At 45.7% G+C, this 22,187-nt stretch overlaps 1 long non-coding RNA gene across 1 annotated transcript in view; it reads left to right on the top strand.

The window, feature by feature from the left end:
- Positions 1 to 14,337, top strand: part of LOC142861020 (uncharacterized) — a 230,320-nt gene extending 215,983 nt beyond the window's left edge. Inside the window, exon 4 of the long non-coding RNA XR_012913480.1 lies at positions 12,550 to 14,337. This is a non-coding gene — a long non-coding RNA (uncharacterized LOC142861020). The remainder of the gene's footprint in view (positions 1 to 12,549) is intronic.
- The last annotated feature ends 7,850 nt before the right edge of the window (positions 14,338 to 22,187 follow it).

Here is a 22,187-nt window from a genome sequence, read left to right as displayed (position 1 = left end):
CAAATTGAAAAAAGGAAAAGGATGAGGGAAGATCAAAAGGACCTAAAAGCCAACTCAGTAGAGATCCCAATGGCCAAGTTGGAATAATTTAAGCAAATAATAATAAAAAAAATAATAGTGATAATGTTGAATTATAGCCCAAAGATAAAATATTCACAAGTCCACACTGATAAAAATAAATAAATAAATGAATTAATAAATGAACATGAGAGAAGGGACCAATCTTCTTTGGAAGATAACGGAAATAATTAAGGTAGAAGGAATGAAGAAAATAGAAAACTCACCATTAGAACAACAAGGTAATAATCATATCACCCAAGATCCACTGATTAATTCTAAAAGTAGTGGGTAAAAATAAAACTTTATGAAGAAACAGAATCATTTCATAGCCCTCAAACTTCTCCCTCTCCCCAAATTTGCTGATTCTGGTGGTTACTAATAGAGGTTCACAAATTCTTTGATACTCATCCTTCTAAGAGATGGAGATTAATTCTCTTCCCTTTGAATGGAGGCTGGATCTAGGGACTTGCTTCTAGTGAATACAGTATGGATAGAGAAAAATAGTAACTTCAGAGTGGAGAACCAAGCCAGATACCACTGTAACCAAGCGATAAATGTTAATACCACCAGTAATAAGTCATGTTGATGTCACATACTCCTTGAGGTAACAGGATGAGAAGGGCACTTCACCTCTGTGGCTTTCTTTCCCCCAAATCCATAACCTCTGTCCAATTATGAGAAAATATAAGACAAACCCCACTTGAGAGACATTCTATGAAATTCCTGACTGGTGCTCTTCAAATGCGCCAAGGTCATGAAAGATAAGAGAAGACTGAGAAACTGACATGAGTTGGAGGAGATGTAGGAGGCATGGCAACTGAGTGCAGCGTGGTTTTCTGGACTGGGCTCTTTAACAGAGAAAGAACATTGGTGGAAAAACTAGGTAAACCTGAAACCCAGGTAAGCCTGTGGTTTAGTTAATAGTATTGTACCAAGGTTGGTTTTTTAGTTTTGTAAGCAAGATGTTCAGTATGTAAGATGTTAACATTAGGGAAACCTGAATGAAGGGCATATGTGAAATCTTGATACAACCTTTATGACTCTTCCAAAAATCTAATATTATTTCAAAAGAAAGTGTTTAAAGCATAATTAAGGCATTTAAGTGTAAGGAATATGTTTTCAGTGGTTTATCTAGGTGGTCCAATAGAAAGGTAATGAAGGCTAGTCATAGTGTTTAGATTTATGATGAATTAATAAAAGTAAAATGAGTGGGTAGAGGAATTTGCTCTCAACAGTCAAATATAGAGGATAGAGACTTCCTTGTTTTCAATTACTCGCAGTCTTGAGGATAAGGTGAGCCAAGCATTGTTACCTGGAAGGGACTTGGATTGGGGAACAGCAGAGCTCATTGTCCTGGTGAATGGGGCTGGAACAGTGGGTCAGTCTGCTGCAATATAAGTTCTTGATGTCTTTTGTTATTTCCCAGGAGGGTTTAGTTGGCTTTGTGAGTGTAGAAGAGAGAGTCAGGCACATAATCATCACTCAGTAAAATGTGGTTGCTGTTATTATTAACAGAATTATTCCCAAGAGCAAAGGATCTAAATTCAGACTGTCTGGGTTCAAATCCAGACTTCAGCACTCAGTAGCTTTTCGACTTTGGGCAAATAACCTACCTTGTTATGGTGTAACGTCTTCATCTGAAAATTGGGGAAATTCATGTATCTATCTCATATGATTGTTGTGATAATTAAATGGGTTAAAGTGTTATAGAACTAGAATAAATCCTGGTACATAGTAAGTACTCAAATGAGGTTAGTTATTATGTTACTACTACTACTATGATTCCTGCCACCACCATCGCTACTAATACCACCATTACTGCTACAACTACACAGGGTTGCTTCCCTGTAGACTGATTGGTTTGTTGATTGACTACTTGAGTCATCTTGATCCAAAATCAAGAAATCAAGAGCAATTGGAGCAAGAGAGAACAAAAGAGTTTATGAATAGTAGAGAAGATTAAGCTTGGGTTGTGGTTTCTTATCAGAAAAATAAAGCTCTATTGACATCGCTCCCTCTTGTCTTCAATGAGAACTATGGATCTGATAGGGCATTGCAGGCAGACATGATTTTCATTGACCAGGTTCTCTTAGTCCTGGTTGGCCAAAATTAAGTTTCTCAGTGTCCAGAAACCATAAAGATCAAATAATAACTTTCAAAATAAGCAAATCGGATGGAAGTTAGACTCTCCTTTCCATTGGTAACAAGCCCTGGGAGACAGAATGCTGAGATGTCAGTTCCTTTCTTCCCTGAGATACTGGATTACCTACGATACAAAATACAAATCATTTTTCTTCAATGATTAGGCCCCGCCAACCTTATCATATGGTAGTCTGTCTATGCATCATGAGAGTTTACCTGTGAGATCCAATTTAAGGGGCTTTCTCACAGTAAGCTTAAACTGTCTTAGTGTCTAAAATTTCACCACAATATGTGCATCCTTTTGGGTCTTGAAGTTGTGTCATCTTTAAGAATCTCTTTTAAAATGTGAATACTTCATTAAAGAGACTTCTTCAACAATAAGACATTTAGTTTTCAAATTACATTCATTTCTCCTAACTCAGTTGGCCCTCACAGCAATCCCATTTTGCAGATGAGAACACTGATGCAGAGAGGTGAAATGATTTGTACCTTGGTAGGTACTGGCTCGGGCAGCACTTGAACTTGGGTTTCTTCAACTCCAGAGCCTTTCCCATCCTTCCACATGGATTTGGAGGTAGAAACGTCTGGGAAAGTCAGAAGTTCCTGTTGAGATTTTGAGGTGATAAAGGGAATAGAGATAAAAGTCAGAGAAATACAAGGTCTTAGATTCAATCCTTACCTGCCATGTGAACTGGGTAAGGCATTTTAATGTCTGGAACTATAATTCCTTCTTTGTAAAATGGTGACAGTGATCATTGCTACGTGGGGTTGCTGGAGATACTAAATGCTTTACGGTGTGTTTATGTCATTTCCAATGCGTGGCCCATAGGCGGCGACCACTCAACATTAGTTTCTCCCATTTTACCTTTTACGTGTTGCCTCTCTGAATTTTAAAAGGGCAAATTCTGGACTAGTTCAATAAAGTAGATCAGTCTTACGGTGTCTCAGAAAGTTACTCTCAGCACGGAGGTATTGCGTGGACTATATGCATGGCCTCTTTCTACCTGGAGCGAAGACAGAGTTGACATGCCATTGTTCATTTCACCTTTCGCTAAAGCCCCCTGAATCTGCCTGCCTTTGCACTGGTCACGGCTGAGAACCACACGCTGCCTTCAGAGGGGGACTGGCCTCCAGGAAAGCCTCAAATGTCACGGGGCCACAGCTGACGAGACGCCTCTTACCTGGGCAGGGTGGAATGATTTATATCTGATCTGTCAGAGGTCACCAGGCGGCTCAAAGCTAAACTGAAAGATTAAGAATTGATCCAGATGTAATAACAAGCCAGATAAGACACACAGGCTTCCAATTCACTTGGTGCCCACGAGGCACGATGCCGGAGCCTCTGTTTGCTGGCGGGGGTTGTGTGCGGATGGTCTGGAGCCGTCCCGGGGCGCACACACCATCTGGAGCTGAGTTGTGAGTCCAGGGCGCGTTGTGCAAGACAGGGGTACATTTCGAGATGGAGGAAGCTCTGAAGGGACTTGCACTCACTTTATTCTTTTATTCATGCACATACTGAGAATCAACACGCCTGATTTTGTACTAGACCCACCGTCCAGCGTGGGATTCTGAACTCGAACCCCGTGGAATCTTGGAGGGAGTTTGGTCAGTAATCCTGCCCGCCCCCTTCCCTTCCAAAACTAACGCAGATTGGGGCATAGTTCCCAGCCACCGGCTCTGCCATCTGGTTAGTTCTGTTGCTTCTGTTCTGATCCCAGTTTGGCCTCAATTCCTTAATTTGTAAAATGAGGTTAATAGTACTATCTGCCTCAGGACTTGAAGAGCTATTTCTCCAAGGAAAACATGCAAATGGCCAAAGAGCATGTGAAAACATGTTCCATGTCATTGGTCATTAAGAAAAGGGAAATCAAACCCACAGTTAGATACCACTTCCCACCCATCAAGATTACTATAATAATAAAATAAACCTAGAAATTAATGAGCGTCGGTAGGAATGTGGGAAAATAGGAACCCTTGTATATTGCTGGTGGGAATGTAAAATGGCACAGCCACTGTGGACAAACAGTTTGGTGGTTCCTCCAACAGTTAAACCTAGAATTACCACATGACCCAGCAATTCCACTCCCAGCGAGTCCCAGGGGAGCTGAGAACATATGTCCACACAGAAACTTGTAAGTGAATGTTTACAGAAGCATTACTCATAATAGCCAAAAGGCAGAAACAACTCAGATATCCATCAACAGATGAACAGATTAACAAATTGTGGTATATTCATAAAATGGGGTGGTATTCAGCTACAAAAAGGAATGAAGTACTGATACGTGCTGCAACTTGACGTGATGCTAAGTCAAAGGAGCCAGACACAGAAGGTCACGTATTGTGTGATTCTGTTTATGTGCGATGTCTAGAACAGGCGAAGCTGTAGAGATAGATAATTGGGGAATGGGGAATAGATTGCCAGGGAACAGGGTGATGGGGAGTGATTACTTAAAGGGTGCAGAGTGTGCATCTGGGAGGATGAAAAATTCTTGAAACTAGAGGGAAATGGGTGTTGTACAACACTGTGAATGCACTGAATGCCCCTGAATGGTGCATTTGAAAATGGTTAATTGCATGCCAAGCTTTATTTCCATTAAAAAGCTTCTACACTGAAGGAAGCATTTACAAATAGCTGTAGGTCCCTCTATGATTTCTTTGATCAGCTTAGTCCTATTGGATATTTTTCCATTTGAAATTAATGTAAAAATAAAGCCCTTTATTAATGTTGTATTTATGATGCTAGGCTACATAATAGACTGACTACTCTTGCCATTAAAAAAAGTCTAAAATTAAAAAAAAAACACAGCAATAGCTTGTATAGAAGATTGCTGTAAAAATTAAGTAAACTAATGCCTCTACCTTGATAAATCAATAGTAATGTTATTTTTCTTAAAAATATCCTTTCAAAAATGATTATGATAGTATTTACTTATTCTGGAGAAAAGTTTCCAAACGTCGTATCAGATTCTTAAAGAGATCCTTGATTCTTCAAATATTGGAATATAAAAAAATGAAACATCAGCTTAAGAGTATAGATTGGCGCAGCCATTCTGGAGAATAGTTTGGTTGGTTAAAATAAAAATGTGTATGCCCCATTTCCTGACAATTGCATTTCTGGGTATATATTGTGAAGAAATTCTTACCCAGGCCCCCAAAGGGCCAGGCACGGCGATACTCACTTAGACATTGGGGGCGGGGGTTGGCGGGAGTGTGGGTGTGGTTCTGGGGAGAGGGGACAGGTAGATGTGGGGGGAGCTCATTGTGGAATTCTGTAAATTGCTACAGCAACGATGAGCAACACAGAGTGCTCTTAAGAACACAGGTGCCAAAAATGTGCAAGAAGGAAAGGCACAGGATGAAACCTATAGCCCTCTTCACAGTTGTAATGAAAAATTATGTACAAACCATAATATGCAATTAATGGGACCACAAAGAAATGAAAACTTACACAGCAAACGCAGTTGAATGGCTGCCTAAGGAGAGGGAGGGGAATGGCGTTGGGACCGATAGCAAAAGGAATAAATAAATAAAGCAAAAGAAGTCCTTCCCCTAGAACAACGATGGCCTTGTGTCATGGACTAAGGGGGCTCAGAGAACTCCAACTTCTGCACCTGAAGTTCGACAACACAGCAGACAAAACAAAACCAAAATCCATCAGGGTAGGAAACCGGTACACTAAAGGGCAATTACAATCTGGTGATGGGTTTAACCTTCAAGCATGACTGCTAATTACCTTCCCCTGGGTTCCCCAGATCAGTGAAATAAGATTCCCCAGGAGGTCGGGTCAGGCACTGCCAGCCTTAGACACTTCCCAGGTGATTCTAATGTGCGGTCCCAGCGGGAGCCGTGGGTTAAATGTCCCGGATCCAGGTAAGCGCCAGGCGCTGCAAGGATGCCCCAGTCGGATAAGTCACGGGACGGGGAGAGGGAGAGCGAGAGGTGAGGCAGAGGGGTGGTCCAGGCCGGATGAGGCCGGATGAGCAGACGGGAACAAAACAGCTCTCTTTAGGCTACTCCACAGTCTAAAGTGGACTCGGGGAAATGAGGCCGGGTAAGGCTTTGGGACTGTCTTCTAGTTCACGGGGATATATTGGAGGGCGGGGTTTAGCTGGGGAGCAACATGACCAGATGTGGCCTCTAGAACACTTTGGTGCACTGTCTGGGAAGGATGGGAGGGGGTGGGAGAGGAGGAAGATATTCCTGTGACGAAGTTGTCCAGGTAAGGTGCTGCAGGTACGATGCTAAGAGTCTGGGCTGGGGGAGAGGAGGAGTGGGCAGTCAATAGAAATTCAAGGCAAGGGACAACTCTCCCCTGTTATAGACGGGAAAACAAGAGCAGATGGGAACAAAACAGCTCTCCTCAGGCTACTCCACAGTCTAAAGTGGACTCGGGGAAAGGCCCCCCTGCTCTTGAACGTGATGCGCTAGTTCCAGTCCGAGTGTCGCTCAGTGGGTGGTTTTCCTCCGGTCGGGTACACCGTCCCTATCTAGGAAATGACTGGCGTGTTACTGTTGGGATCACCCTATGGGGCACCATAAGATCCCTGCTAGATCCTAGGCAGCCTGCGATTGGGCTGGGGTTGCCGTGACATGCAGCTTAAGGGAGTTTGGTGGATAGGGCAATGCGCCTCTCTGGTTGCGGACAGCTTTCGGAGCCTCCCTGTACTTGCTCCTGTCTGGGCCTGTGCTTGTCTGTATCTACATGCAAATCCATTGATAAAGTTTGCAGAGATAAGTGGGAAGGTTGACAGTATTGAGTCATGGTTGGAGAGGGCCTGGTCTTGTTGGACCTGTCAAAGGCGATGGGGTAAAATAGCTAACATTCCTGGGTTGCTTCTAAAGCACCCAGTACTGCACTTTCCATATATATCATCCCGTCCAACCCTTTCACAACCCTGTGATGTAAGTAGCAGGTCTCATCAAACCCAAAGTCAGTGTGACTCTCAAAACAAGGCTCTGAAGCAGTTAACTGCTCAAAGTTGGTGGCAGAGCCAACACTAGAACTTGATTCTCCCGGTTTCTAGCGCATTTCCAGGGTAGCTCTGCAGGCCACAGACTGACATGAGCAGACATCACCGGCTGTTTTAATGTGTGATGCCTCGCGATGCTTCGTCTCCACCCCAATCCAAGAGGAAAGATGAGTCTCATCTTCAGCTTCACCAGGGTCTGTAATGGATGCTCTGAGCGCTTTTAGGAATTGCTAAGCCAATTGCTGGCAAACCTGGGAATGTGCTATTTGGTCCCTTCCGAAGTGGGGAGGACAAGAAGGTGCTTGGGGGACAATTTAAGAGCTTCCAGAAAAACAAACAAACAAACAAAAAAACAGTTCCCTGAAGAACTCGGGGGCTCTGGCTGTCACAACGGGGCTGCCCGAAAGACCCCGCATTGCTATGGAAACGGCGCATTTCCTTTTTATGGAGCAGGCACATAAAACTCCCAGAATGTGTCATTAAGTAAGTTACTACTGTCCTGAGGCTGCCAAAGATGTACACCCTCATTAGGGGAGCAATGTGACAGTTTGGGGTTTATAATGAACGGTTTGCAGGCTCAGAGGCTGAGCTAAGTTTACCCTGTTGGGATCACAGTCTCTGGGTTTGGGGGGACCAAGAGGGGAGCCCTGTCCTCAAAGCGTCCGCAGACTAAAGACCCATCAGTGTCTGCACTGATGCAAGACAGCCAGGTGATGTAATTATGGTGCCTGCGTATCTCATTTACATGCAACTGGTGAGCAAACTCTGGCATTTCCATAAAGACACTCCTGCTGAAATGAAGCATTTTATCTCCTGCTTTTCACCTGGAGCCCTTAATTGGGTAGCTCTGCTCCCCTTAAAGTTTTGTTTACCTGGTAATATGCAGATGTGAGTTGGCCAGCTTAGAAATAGAGAGGCCTTCCGGAGGGAAGGTGGGACCACACAGGTGTGTCTTCCCTTGACCTGGAACAGTGCAGCCCCTGATTTCACACCTTCCCTTGTATCCTGTCCCACCATCTTTAAACATCTATTGTGTTTCCTGTTGAGTGGCAGTGTCTCTGATAGTGCTTTTCAGAAAAATGAGCTTGTTTGGGGAAACAGGCAATTAGAGTGTGCAGTGAGGGGGGTGAAGAGGAAGAGGTGAGACAGTAACACTCGGAGAACACCTGGATCCTCATCAGGAAGGCCTGGGGAACCACAGAGGAGTTGTCATTGAGATGATCATCTCCACTCAACGCTGATGAAGGCAGGACCAGGCGCACCGCAAAGGAAGACTTCTGTGGCCCAAAAGAAATAGCTGTTTTAATAAAAATAATACACAGACACTCAAAGGTTGACAATAAAATGTGTCCCTGGGGGATATTTCTCTCCAAGCAGAGGGCAATATAGCAAAATGGTTACAGGCTTGGACTCTGGGGTTGAAATGCCTGGGTTCCGTTCTCTGCCCTGCTCTGTCAGCAGGCAACCAGCATTTTGAGTGCTTTTGGTGCCAGGCACAGTCCTTGCTAGCTTTATGACCTTGAGTAAATTATTTAACTTCCCTAAGCCCCAGTTTCCTAATTTAGAAAGTGGGAATAGCGATCACTTGCTGGGTTACTGTGATGGTTAAATGAACTAATGTGTGCAAAGAGTTTATTACAATGTAAACGATAAATGTTCACTATTGCATTTAGTACTGCTATTATCACAGTGCTGGGTTGGGGAAAGAAGAATTGTAGTGTCACTGGCATTCTCTTTTAACTGAGAACAGTGAAGAAAGGACAACTTTATTTTTATGAACCCTAATACAGCTGGGGCCAGGTCAGAATGTCCAAAGAAGTCCTATTAAAAACCCAGCAATACCAAGATGAAAATAAATAGATGACAACAGCCTAACTACAATAATAATAACAGTAGTAACAATAGCTCCAACTACTATGGCTTTTGAGCTGTGGTTTAATCTCTGGTTCCTCAGGTCCCCCCCCCCCTTTTTTTTTAACAGTCTTAGCTTCTGGATGGCCTCTAAAGTGGCTGAAGTTAGGATGCTGATGATAGTAACAGAGACAGCTGTCATCATAGCCACCATGTATTGAGCGCTTACTACCTACTGTGTTAATAACATGGCACTCCCAGTTTTCAAAACACTGTGATGTAGGCGCTGTGCATATTCTCATTTCGCAGGTGAAAAAACTGAAGTTCAGTAGCTTGTTCAAGGTCGCGCCGCAGTCCCCCATGACCAAGAGCTTATGTTCTAGTTTTCTGGGTATCTGGGAGTTTACTAAGACCAGGGAAGGATAGGCAATGGTCTCCACCACCCTGATTGTGATTCGCCTTCTGAGAATGGCTTCATTTCTGAAGCATCACATCTGCCGTGGCTCTTGGCACGCAGAAGAACCGTTTCTTCCTGGTGAGGCCATGCACATATTCAAAATATTAGCTGACTTCGTTCATGCAGTAGGCAGAGGTGGCTTTGTCATGGCATCCAAGGGAGGTTTGCATTGAGTAGGAGAGACTCTCTGGCTCTCCAAAACGAGACATTGACTGGCTTTCCATCATCTGGGCTTCGTAACAGCCTTGTGGCATTAGATACCCCAGTTTTAAAAGCGCATTGAATATTGGCAAACTTCAAAGTCTGAAAAAAGTTCATGACTTTGCCAACGACGACGCTGAGCAAGTTGGTGAATCCAAGTAATGACTCTGGATTTTCAGTCCCTCGCATCACACCGCCTCTGCTGGGGAGAGTTCCCATGTGGGAAACCAGGATGAAGTGTTTGCTCAGATGAGGTCACTGGTGATGCAAAGAGTTAAAAAATGCATTAACTGCAGGTCCTGCTACCACCTCCCCGTTACGAGGGTGCCCATCACCCGGATAGTGTGCGCTGTGCCTGTTAGGTGTGAGTTTACCCACCCCCTCCTCGCCCCTCCCATCTACTTGTTTTCTGTTGATTTTTACTTCCACATTGCGCCTTCTTTTCTTTTCTCCTTTGAGCTAGATAGTATAACATCCTCCTTTAATGAAAAAAAAAAAAAAACATTGCCATGGTAGGCACTCACTAAGTATTTGAATCCCCCCAAAATTGTAAACTTCACTTCTAACTTAGTCATAGAGAAATGGAGTTAAAAACTCACAGGGAGAAATTACAACACAACCGAACCCGAGCTGGGTTCCAACTGGTCTCATTACATCGTGCCAAGTTCTGCAGTCAACTGCAGGGAGATAAGAGGGAGAAATAAGTCACGATTATGGTCATCAGACACTCGGGTATGAAAGGACAGTGGAAGCTGGAGGAGAGGACACAAGAGGACAAAATTAAATTGATTCTTGGAATAAGCTGAGAATCCAACAAGGGGGGAAAATCCATCTTTTCGGAAACCAAATAGAATTATTTCACTGTGAAAGTGAGTCTATATAATTTATGAATCTCCCTTTTTATTTTTCCTGGTTAAACAACGAAAAAGCAGACAATGCTGAATGTGTTTTAAATCCCAGTTGGGCTGAAAATATGATCAAAAGTGGAGGAATGAAATAAACCTCATGGTAAGATGTCTACAATCTAGGCAAGGGGCCCAAACCTTTGCTTGCTAAACCCTCCCAATACGAAGCCCATTTTTAACATTTTCATAAACATTCTAAGAAATATTTTTTTGGGGGGGTGTATATGCACATATAAACATGTGTTTAAGTGCTTATATAATTTGGATCAGAGTGTACTCTTCATTTATCTCCTTTTCATTTCAATGCACAGCATTTTATTCTAATGGAATTTTCCTAATTTAATACTTTCAACTTTTTCCTCATTGAGAGGTATTTGAGTTATTACCAGTCTGGGGCTATTGTAAATAGCAAGTACTGAATATCCTTCTTTATATATTATTATTATTATTCTCGAATATGCGGTTTTTAGAGTGCCCCCCGATGATCCTCACCTCCCGGTAGTCATGGCCTTGTGTAATCCCCTCCCTTTGAGTAGCTTGCTCCTAACCGATAGAACGTGGCAATGTTGTGGGGATGTCACTTTGGCGGTCAGGTTGTTAAAGGTTCTGACTTCTGTCTGGCTGGCAGACTCTTTCTATTGCCTTCTTGGTTTGCATCCGTTGTGGAAGCAAGATGCCAGTTGGAGAGGGTTCCCGTAGCAAGGAGCCGAGGCCCTCAGTGGCCCAACGGCCCTTGAGGAACTGAATACTGACAGCAGCTACCGAGCGAGTGTGGAAGCAGACCCTTCCCCGGTCAAACCTTCAGAGCAAACCGCCCGCCCCGAGCCCACACTTCGCATCCTCATGAGACAGCGGGACAGAGGGCCCGTCTGAGCCGCGCCCAGATTCCCGACCCACAGAAACCGGGAGATAACAAATGTCTGTTGTTTAAAGCTCCTGTGCTTTGGTATAATTTGTAACACAGCAACAGATAACGAATACCAGTACCTAACAATTAAATTAAAAAAAACCTGAGAAATGCAAACAAATAAATCTACTCTGAGGCAGATGCTACGAGGGCCAACAGAGCTTTAGGAAAAGAACTGCAGGGATTCTTAAGATGAAAGAGCACCGTTAGTTTAGAGTGCCGAGAAGTCTGAGCAGGCGCTCCTTTGTCTGTTCAGAAACCACGTGTTAAACTTTTTTCCGTTTGCCAGACACTGTGCTAGGCTTTGGGAATAAAATGGTGACGCTGACCAAGTTCTTTTTCTCTTGATGTCAACCCTGTAGGGCCTGAGACAGAAAATAGAGAGTCCCTAAACAAACCAACGAGATGATTTCTAGTAGACGCAGGCCACAGGAGGGAAAGTGATAAAGACCAAACAGCCGCCCTGGGCAGGTTCTTTGTTTCTGGGGGTGAAGGTGGACATTGCGCTGAGGAAGTGATCATCTTAGGTCCCCATCCCAAGCAGGGGAGGTTCCCGTCACCCCAGAGGGGCCCGGAGCCCTGCCCTCGCACCCCGGTGTTGGCTGCCGTGTCGACCAGCCCCCTGCCTGGCCCCCCGGGGCACTGGGTGACAACAGGAGGCGGGCTCAGCCCCACAGAGGTAGCACGTTGGTCCCGGCTCCCGCAGTCCCTCACCGCCGGGTGATGGATGCTGCGGTGGAGAGGGGACCCGCTCTGATGTGCGCGGCCCGGTTTGATTAATGAGTGGCTCTGCCAGGAGGCCATGCTGGGAGTAAATTACTCTTTTCAGAAATGGCTAGATCGGCACTATTGCACTAATTATTTCACAAGCTTGAGGTCAGTTCCAAATTCCCTGACACACACAGGGGAACAAACACCCAGGCTAACCGAAGCCGACAGAGCTCTAATTAAAGCAGAAATTGTTTGTGACTCCCCTCTCCCTCTCCCCTCCGCCCCACTGGCCCTCTCTCCTCCCAGAGGAGGAAGCTGTCAGACACGCTTCCTTCCTGCCCCCAGCCTGGCCCAGCGCAAACCCCCCGAGTTCCAGGAGTCGGCCCAGCCTACGACGCCCCAGTGCATACGCATATGCTGAGCTCCGGCCAAGAGGGGAGACACCCGTGGCGGGTCCAGTGTCCTGATCTCATGCACAGGTATTGTGTAGTCGTCCATTCATTCATTCGTTCATTCATACCCCTGTTTATTTGTTTGCTTACCCCATACATATTTATTAAATGCATTTTATGAGTCCAGCACTGTGCTGAAAGCTAGCAGGGTCCCAGGCTTTGAGAGCTTGCTGCCTGGTGGGGGGACAGACATCAGTCAGATAACCACACAGATACGTGTAAATCGCAACTGTGAGAAGTACTAGAAAAAGCGGACTGTGGCTCTGAGGGTCTGTATAGGGGGATGTGACCTGGCTGGGGGCTGTCATCCTTGAGGAGGTGGTGCCATGAGGGTTATCTAAGCAAAAGGCACAGGAGATGAGGAGGACTGTTCAAGGTGGCAGAGACAGTCCGTGCAAAGGCCCTGTGGCAGGAATAAAGGTGGAGTTCTGAAGGAATCTGAAGAGAGGCAATATGGCCAGAGCTCTAGAACAGAAGCAGAAGTGATTTGGGTTCAGGCTTTTGCTACATGTGTGGCCATAAGGGATCTTAGCATGTCTACATCTCAATTTTCTCTTCCAAAACATAAGGGTGAAATTTCTAAGCCTTTCAGGAACATTGTGGTGGCCTCCCCCAGATCTAGTCCCTTTCTCTTGATAAATACCCCGATTTCATTAGGGTTTCTGCACCTCCTGTGCAGCCCGGTAGGTACAGCTGGAGCGAGGGACAAGTGGTGGTGGGTGAGATTCAGCAGACGGGCAGGCCAGGAAGGGCCCAGACAGGGGAATGAGGCAGTGGGCACTTAGATTCCTCTGTTTTGGGAGTAGGGGATTTTTCAGCTCCCAGCTCCTTTGCACGGTCTAAAGAGAATGAGCTAAATGGGAAAATCAATAATGCACACAGATGGCCCGGGTGATGTTTACACTATTTAAGAGAACAAATTATTTTGAAGCACCTGGGATTTATTCTTTCCCATACAAAAGAAGAAAAGCAGAAGAATCACAGCTTGTTCTTATCTAGTCTGGATGCCGACTCCCTGAGAGGCAATTATTTGGTGTGTTTATGTTATTAATAGTCTGTGTTGGCCACTTTCCACCACCCCCACAAATGCCAATTAAGAAAGTTTTTTACTTTATTGTCATTTGTACAAATATATAATATGTACAAAAGAAGAGAATTTATCCATCATTTATTGAGTGACTACTATGCAGCAGATGCTAGACCAGGGGCCGGGACTACAAAGAAGCAGCCGTGAATGTGGCGACACACATAACAAGCACCCGCAAAGCCCTCGCTCTGCACCAAGCTCTCACCTGAGAACTCAATTAGTCTCTACTTGGGCCCATGAGGCAGGTGCTGTCATTGCTGCCATAATAGAGGTGAGGAAAGCGGGGTCCAAGGTCACGTGTTTAGCATGAGGAGGAGGTGGGATTTCAACGCAAGCCGTCTGATGACGAGGCCGAATTCCAGTTGCTCAGGAATTGCTTACCCGTTAGTGGAGGCGGCAGGCAACAAACACATACAAAATACACATACTCATTTGCAAAGGAAAAAAAACCCACACATGCACACACACACCGAGCACCGCAACTCAAGGAGAGAGGAACCACAACGAGGGCAGGGAGAGAAGGTGGGGATGTTTTGTAGAAGTGAGCCAGAAAGAGAAGTTACGTTGGAACCAAAGTGATGAGAAAGAGCTGAAGGTTGGTGGGGTCTTGGTGAAGATGTTGGTGGTGATGGGGGTGGGATGGAAAACTCTGGACACAGGGAACCAAATGGGTCATGCGTGGGAGGTGAGAATGAGAATGGAGTGGAAGAAAGAGACCCACGTGGCAGGATTTAGTGGCCCTGGGTGAAGGGAGTAGCAGAGGCAGGGCGGGGGAACTTGGCACGGACCAGATCATGCAGGGTCTTAGCTCCGGTATTTGGGGGAGGATAAAATGAGATATTCCATGTGATTTGCTTATCACAGTGCCTGCAATTTAGTACTCAATGGATGCTCATTTTTACTATCGTTATGGTTATCCATATCTTGTTTTATTGACTTTGATTTCCTTAAGATTACAAGGAAAAAAATCTTTTCCCTCTATCCACAAAGTTTATGCTTATGTGATTCTGGAAGAATTCCAACCAGGAAGGCCTTGGCCCCATCCCAGGACTAGTGACCCCCGCAGCAGGGCAGAGATGGCGCTGAGAGTGTGTGTGGGTCTGGAAGCAACCTCAGTGTCCACGGATGGATGGATGAAAAAAGAAAACAGTGGTCTGTCTGTACAACGTAATAGTGATAGTGTTCAGCCTCTGTAAAGAAGAATATTCTGCCACTGGCCACAACATGGCTGAATCTGGAAGACTGACGTCAAGGGAAATAAGGCTGTCACAGAAGTGCAGACACTGCTTGGTTCCACTCACATGAATTATCAAAAGCAGTCACGTTCGTAGAATCCAAGAGTGGAATGGTGGTTTCCAGGGTCCGGCAGAAGGGGGAAATGGCGTATTAGTTAGGGTTCTCCAGAGAAATGCTAATAGAACCAATAGGAGATATATAACAAATAAGTAGATATGCCTTTATTATGCGGGAATTGGCTCATGGAATTATGGAAGCCAAGGAGTCCCACAACCTGCCGTCTGCAAGCCAGAGACCCGGGAGAGCTGGTCCGTGTAGTTCTAGTCCAAACCTGTAGGCCTGAGAACCTGTCTGAAGATTCAGGAGGACATGAACGTCCCAGCTCGAGAGAAGCCACCCTTCCCCTGCCTTTTGCCCTATCCAGGCCCTCAACAGATTGCACGGTGCCCAGCCATGCTGGTGAGAGGGGACTCGTCTTTGCTCAGTCCACTGACTCAAATACTAACCTCCTCCAGAAATACCTCCCCTCACAGACGTGCCCAGAAATGATGCTTTACCAGCTCTCTGGGTGTCCCTTAACCCAATCAAGTTGACACATATAATTAGCCATCATAAATAAAGAGTTGTTAATCAACAGAAGACATGAAGTTTCAGTTAAGCAAGATAAATAAGTTCTAGAGATTTGCCGAACAACACGGTACCTACTGTCAATGATATTGTATGGTGTGCTTAACAATTTGGTTCAAAGGTGGTATATGTATACCATGGAGTACTACTCAGCCACAGAAAACAATGGTGATCTAGCGCCTTTTGTATCATCCTGGATAGAACTGGAACCCATTCTTCTAAGGGAAGTATCACAAGAATGGAAAGACAGGCACCACATGTACTCACCATCAAATTGATACTAATCCAGCAACACTTATGTGAACATATGGTAGTAACATTCATCTGATGTCAGGCAGGTAGGAGGGGGGAAGAGGGGATGGGTATATTCACACCTAGTGGGTGTGGTGTGCACTGTCTGGGGGATGGGCATGCTTGTAGCTCTAACTCAGGTGGGGCAAAGGCAATGTATGTAACCTAAATTTGTGTACCCTTATAATCTAAAATTTAAAAACATTACATATACATATGTATCAAAATACATATGTATTTGATATGTATCAAAATACATATAAATAAAATTCTGTATGAAAAAAATTGTTAATAGGGTAGATCTTATGTTAAGTGCTTTTAAAAATAAAAAATAAAGTGAATGGGCATCTCCCATGTGCGGTGGAGGGAGTGGAAGGTGAGAAGCCCGGAGTCAGGCATGTGTCCTCGTCCTGCCGGCTCAGCCTCTGGGCAGAGATGACAGGAGCTTGTGCTGAGAAAAACCTACGGGCTTTATTTTAAGACCTTCTGTCAGGAAAGGCCTTTGGAGGAAAATTCAACCATTCCACTGCATTGCTGAAGGTCAAACAGCAGCTGCATGATCTGCTGGATTTGGGGGAACATTTAAAAAAGGGGAGGAAGAAGGAGAAAACATACCCTTTTCGAGGGATCATTTCTGTTTTTAGATGGGGAACGACACGAGAAAGTTCTTACAGGGGAGATGAAAACCTGCCTCTTCAGCGTCTGTTGAAATTGTTCTTAAATCAAGCAGCGGGTTTTCAGACAGGTCTGGGTAATTGATTATAAATGTTGGAATTTATTTCAATAAGCTCTGTCACTGCTTAGCAGCTGTTTCACTTTACAGCAAACCAACAAACAGAGGTGTTGGCGGCAGCTTGTCTTTTGTCTTTCTCTTGGATGAGTTAGTTTTTTTTTTGGTGCAATGCTTCTTGGCTGAGATTCTCGCGGCGAGAGGCCCCTGTCTTTCCGCTGCGGCAGAGGGAAAGGAGGGGAGCAGGAGTGCCGTGAGCAGCCTGCTTTCTCAGGCGCCCCGAGTCCCAGAGAGCAGCCTCACTCCTTGTGTCTCTGGTTCTGGGACCAGAGGGAAGGGACCGTGTCCTTCCTGTACATGCGTCTGCCCGGGGAGTCACCCGTGTGCTCCGAGAGGAAGCCCATCTTTTATTCTGATAAAAACACCACCCTGTTTTATTTTCTTACCACTCTGCGAAATTACCCAATTCCATTATTGTGTACGTCTTCTCTCTCTCCTCCACCGGCATGTAAGCTCCATGATATCAGGGACTTCGGCTTTGTTTGTCACCGTGGTGCATCACTCATGTCTAGAGTAGCTCGTGCTCCATAGCAGGTACCTAGCAAGTGGTCACTGAATTAATTAGTTACCCTTTCCACAACTCCCAGGTTTCTCTTCCTCCAGGAAGCTTGCCAGGGTTGCCGCTAGTACATGTTACTCTCCCCTACTCTATGATTTTCTGCTCTTAGAGTTAACAGTGTCTCAAAATTTTAATCATTTTCTCCCCTGATTCCTTCATATGTGATGGTCTGGGATGGTCTTTTCTCCCTTTATATTTGGGGTGAGCAGGAAGAAGGTCCTCAGAAATGTCTGCTTGACTGAGAGAAACCTTTTTGTTCCATTTGGCGGGAGAATGAAGAAACAGGAAGCCCCGGAGCCTCTAGAAGACTGAGGAGTCTGGGAGGGGTGAGCAGGGTGAACTTTCCTGCATTCGTGCCTTGGGGCTCCATTTCTGGGCCGATAGCGGGTTAAGAGTTAAGGATGTTCTTGCATCTTTCAGACCAGCAGAATATGGGATGGTGTCCAGAGGTAGCACAAAGTCCAACTCCCTCGCATTTTAGATAAGAAAATAGGAAAAGACCGAGGAACTGAAACAGATGAGAAGCATACAAAATCATCAAATATGTATGTTCCAGGTTGATTCCTTTTCCATCGTCGTGTTTAATCCTCAGAGCGCATCCATAGGCTTGGTGTTGTTATTCCCATTTTGCAGATGAGATGGCTGAGGCTCAGAGGAGCCAAGCCACTGGGCCAAAACACATGGCTAGCAAAAGGCGTCACTTGGACTTGAACCCTGGTCTTCTCTGCCCTCTTTTCCTACCACATTTAAGGTTTTAGAATAAAGCCCCCGTTTTCTACAATGGGGCCTTTATCTCTTAAGCCTGTATCTCTAAATAACCCACCTAGAATTCACGGGTGGTGCAGGCAGTAGCTTTTCCCTTTCTCCAGGCTCGGTGCCGAAGTCCAGGAGAGCTACTTCAAGGTCCCATAGAGCTCTGTTGCAAAATCTGCCATTATGAGCTTAGTTAAGTTAATATTGTTGCATCATGGGTTCCATGAGGTTCGTGGACTTCTACGTCCTCTCTCTGTAGGCTGCATGAATAATGCATGCTAGAAGTCAGAATATGAGCGCTTGTGGCAATGGTATTTTCAATGGACAAATTGAGGCACAGAGAGGTTATATAATTTACACACAGCCACACAGCAGAAATGCAGTAAAACTGGTGGTTGAAACCAGGCAGCCTGATTCACAGAGTTAACAGGATTATTAGGAGCCGGGCAAACTGAAGATGCAAGCATGCTGTGCGGCTTTGTCCAGGTCAGTCAGTCTCTCTGGCATCTGGTCATGTCATGTATACACGATGACAGATGTAGGACTCCAAAGCAGAGGTCCACAAGCTATGGTCTATGGGCCAAGAACGGTTTTTTTGCATTTCTAAATGATCATATTTAATAGTCTTTAGTTTGCCTTTTGCTCTACGAAGCTTAAATCATTCATGATCTGACCCTTTTAAAAAAGTTTGCCAACCCCTCTGCTATATCTTCCATCCCCAAGAGTGGTTGTTAATGCTCTTTCACTCATCAATTCATCAAATATTTATGGAGTACCTCCTAAATATCAGGAAGTCTTGGAGGAGATGGCCGAACAAAGGTGGCATTCCGGTGGGAGACACCACTCGTAAGCAAGTCCATGATACCGTGGCGACGCGGTGCTGACACGGGTACCGAGTGCCGTGGGGACGAGAGAGGATGGAGATCCCAGAGGGAGAGCTTGCAAGGGAAGCGATCGCATTTTTTCCTGTCATTATGGCCCTTGTACCAAGATAGCACAGGCCTCTCTGTGTGCGACAGGAGCTCCACGAACCGTTGTTGAATTAAAAAAAGAAGGAACTTTACGTGAAGGCCTCAGAGGAGTCTTCCCCTAAGAGTTGAGTCCTGAACTGCATGTTAAAGGGCGACAGAGAGCGTGAGGAGACACAGGGTGAGCGGCTGCTCCTGCCCCGGGGAACACGGTTCCAAAGGCTCAAATGCCAGGAGGGAGCGTGGAGCTTTTGAGGTCCCTCCTACGACTTGGTTTGGGTCTACGAGTGGGAAGAGACAGAAAATGAAATGGTCTGAAGCCAGATCCTCAAGTGCCTTCTGAGCTATGCCACAGACTTTGAACATCGTCTTAGAGGTAGTGGGGGGCCACCAGGGAATTTGTCCCCTGCGTTCTCCTTCCCACTCCCTTTGTGTTGCTCCCCACCTGTCTCCCCCATCCTTCCACTTGAAAGCCCTCAGGTGGGCTTTCCTGAGTGAGCTCCCTCGTTCCAGTCCCAGGTGCCTTTCGTAGGCTTTTCTCTGCCTGAAAATTTCTCCTCTACACACACACACACACACACACACACACACACGCACACACACGCACACACACGTAGTTTTTTAGTTGACCCATATCGTCCTTTAGATCTTGACTCTAACGTTGCTTCCAGGGAAGCCACCCCTGACCTCATCCCTGGACCAGAGCAGGTCTTCCTGATAAACCTATCTATCTCTCATTCCGTGTCCATGGCTCTATATATCTGTATCCATATTTTCATGTTGATATCAGTATCTCTCTCTGTATCCATACTCATGTCTCAAGGTCTATCCATATTTCTGTGTCAATGTCACCATATCTGTGTGCAAGTCCGTGTCTACACCCATAGCTTGCCGTACACTGTCCTCCCCAACACTCATCGCTCTTGTACTCACTTCTACATGTAGGTGCACAATCATTCGACTAACTACCATCTCCCACACTAACTCATATGCTCTGTGAGACCGTGTGCTGCTTTTCTGTGGCTGCCATGACAAAGTAGCACATTCTGGATGCCAGGAGTCTGAGATCAGGGTGCCAGTGGGCTTGGTTTCTTCTGAGGCCTTGCTCCTTGGCTTGCAGATGACCGTCTTCTCCAAGTTCAGTTCCATTCTTAGGTACTGGGGGTTAGGACGTCCACATATAAATGGAGCAGGGTTGGGGGGCAAAATTCAGCCCGTAACAGAGAGTGTGCGTCTTTTCTTTCAATTTCATCTCCCAATGCCAAGCACGATGCCTGGCACGTCGTAGGTGCCCAGTAAATGCTTGATGAAGGCAAGATGCCACCACGGCAGCCCTGGGGGAGTGGCCGGGAGGCGTGCAGTGCAGATGCAGGAAGACACCGGCAGGCAGCTAGGCTTGAGATGCGAGGTGGCGAGGAGTCTATTGAGGTGATGGAGCGGGGTAATGGGAAGGAGTGTAGGTTTGAGAGAGAACATGGGGCAGACTGAATTGAGCTTAGAGATTGGATGCAGAGGGTGAGAGAAACGGGGACTCAGAATGGATTCTGCTTAATTGTCACCCTGTGCGATCAACGCGTGGGTCCCCACTGCACCCACGCCTGGGTAAACAAGGAGCGGAGGAGCACTGTCTGCCTACGAGGTCTGCGTTCACAAGCAGTGCTCTGCGTCCGACTTTTCCAACTCCAGCAAGGCGGGCTTCTCTGCTCATTGACTCCCTCCTTTCTGCTTCCAGCCTCTCTCTCTCTCTCTTAGCAGGAGAGACGATTACTTGCTGGCAGTTCATCTTAAGCCACGAAGGGGGAAGCAGCTGGGCTCCGGAGCGTTTTATGCCGGGAGAATGGGGGGACAAAAGATGAATGCCAGGCATGGGATTTCAGTAAGAAGTAACTAGACCCTAAACTTAGACCTCAGAGCCAAGAGGCAGGGAGTCTGAACCGGAGGCTGTCACAGCCAACCTGAAACTTTCAGTCCTATCTTGTTAGGCCTAATCTGGCTGTCCCTCATCACACTGGCGTCTGCACACGCTGACTCAGAAATGTGGGTCCTGCAAGCTGAAGATTAGGGCTGGTGCTCAATGCTGCATTCACCGTTCACAAGCTTTGCCGCTCCAGACACTTATAAAATAATTTTCACCTTTATCTAGCGGCAGAAGGGCTTTCTCCCCCAGCCAGTGTTCCGGCTTTTTTTTTTTTTTCTTTCCCACCTAATAAAACCCTCAGTGCAGGGCTTGCCTGTGTAATCAGAGCTGTGCAGGCTGATCTCAGAGCTCGTTTTCCGGGCTGCGCGGCAGAAGCACAGAGGAGGAAGGGATAAAACTTGGGGAAGTAATGATGTCTAAGACACCAGCTGGCTCCCGGAGGTCATACCCTGCCTGAGCGCCTTCTGCCCTCTGTGCACCCCCGGAAAAGAAATCTGGCTTATTTACCATTTTAGAAAGTTAGACCTTTTCAAAGAGATGCCCCAGGCAACACATCCTTCCTTTCCCATCTCTCTGAAACTAATGACTCTTCTCAGAAAGTTTTGACAGTGAGAGTTGTTCCGACAGCCGAGGGAGCTTGCTGGAAGCCAGGCTGGCTCACAGCCCACAGAAAATAGCTGGTCTGCATGCTGCTCGCTCGGGGATGCCTGAGTCTAAAATGCAACAAGTTTGACTTTTTGGAATGGAAGTGGGAATGGAGGAAAGGTGCTCTGGGCTGGTGCCGTGTTCTAGAAGTCAGATGATGGTTGGGGGCGGGGTTAGTTTTTAGGCTCTCGAAATATTTGAATTATTGCAGGAATGATTAAGTCTGAGGTTTAAAAGAAGCTGAAAGACGTTGGATCCACTTGGATAACCCTGAATAATAGCCCCATCTTAACATCCTTAATTTGATAACATTTGCAAAGTTCTCTTTGCCATATAATATATTCACAGGTTCTAGGGCGTAGGACATGGACATGTTGCAGGGGGAATTACTCTGCCTACCTCAGAACTAAGAATAGAAACTTGAGCTCTAGGAGGTGCCAAAGATATAAACAGACAAAGGCATGCAAAAAAAAAAAAAAAAAAAGGAAGTGTTTTTGTTTTGTTTTCAGGATTTGAACATTCATCCATTTACTGAGATCCTAACATCATAGTTACAAGAGTTGAATAAAACTAAATACGTTCTTATTTGTTTTTATTTCATTCATTTATTTAATAATTTTTGTCATTAAGCTCCTATTATGTTCTGGGCAGGAGCCA

This window comes from Microcebus murinus, chromosome 19, assembly GCF_040939455.1.
Source record: "Microcebus murinus isolate Inina chromosome 19, M.murinus_Inina_mat1.0, whole genome shotgun sequence".
NCBI classification, from domain to species: domain Eukaryota; kingdom Metazoa; phylum Chordata; class Mammalia; order Primates; family Cheirogaleidae; genus Microcebus; species Microcebus murinus.
This window is presented reverse-complemented; position numbering and strand designations above follow the sequence as displayed.